The sequence below is a fragment of the Columba livia genome, chromosome 3 (genome assembly GCF_036013475.1).
Source record: "Columba livia isolate bColLiv1 breed racing homer chromosome 3, bColLiv1.pat.W.v2, whole genome shotgun sequence".
Classification (NCBI taxonomy): domain Eukaryota; kingdom Metazoa; phylum Chordata; class Aves; order Columbiformes; family Columbidae; genus Columba; species Columba livia.
The window spans coordinates 3,253,816-3,254,868 of record NC_088604.1 but is presented as its reverse complement, the minus strand read 5'-3'; positions in this window follow the sequence as shown (position 1 = coordinate 3,254,868).

Below are 1,053 nucleotides of genomic sequence, written 5' to 3'. Positions count from 1 at the left end.
CACTGAAGTCAGGTTTGCTTTAAAAATGAAGGACACCTGGTGCTCAGACACAAATTTGACAGCTTGTTCTCCTCACATCGTGCTTACCAGGCTGATTTCAAATCTTCCCACTGTTTAGCAGAACTAACTATTGTAGTTCAATTTGAGGTCTTGTGATAGTTCTTACTGTTATTTGTTTGCATAGCTGCTGTGGATTGTCATCCATATTTTGTCCTAGAACACTATGGCATGACCATGTGCAGCTGTTCTGAAACCAGGCTGCTCTGCCCCTCCGTACACCCAGGAGTGGTTGTGTGCTACAATATGCAATCACTACATGAAGAAATTCACTTTTGCTTTGGTTTTCGTTATGCACCAGTTCACGGAGTTAAAGGGTTACACGAGAATCTCAGTGCTTTTCTTGTAAAAATAAAACCAAAGTAATCACTGGCTCTGATAGTTTCAGAGAAAACCTCAAAAAATATAAGCAAGGAAGACACAAAACTCAGAAGGACAACAATACACAAATATCAGTTTTTGTGGGTTTTGCTTGGGGTCTGACTCATTATTTTGGTGCCTCAGGGGTGGCTAACAGTGTCTGAATTCTCACTGGCATCTGCAGGACAAGGATGGTTTGACTGTGAGGAGCAGGGGTGGTTTGGGTTGGACATGAGGAAAAGGTTCTTCACCCAGAGGTGCTGGACACTGAACAGGCTCCCCAGGGAGGTGTCACGGCCCCAAGCCTGACAGTGTTCAAGAAGAGACTGGACAATGTCCTCAGACACACGGTGTGAACTGTGGGGGTGTCCTGTGCAGGGACAGGAGTTGGGCTTGGTGATCTTTGTGGGTCCCTTCCAGCTCAGGACATTCTATGATTCTACTCTTCCTGCTGTTTCCTTACACCTACCCGAGCCAATGAGTTCATAACTCCTTGTTGATACAATCTGGTCTTGATCAAGCATAGATGTTAAAACTGTTGTGAGGAAAGCAAACTTTACTCCCATACCAGTGAAGCATTTATTCTGCATCATTCAAACAAACCCTACTCTGCTTTTTCTTCTCCCGTAGTTACCT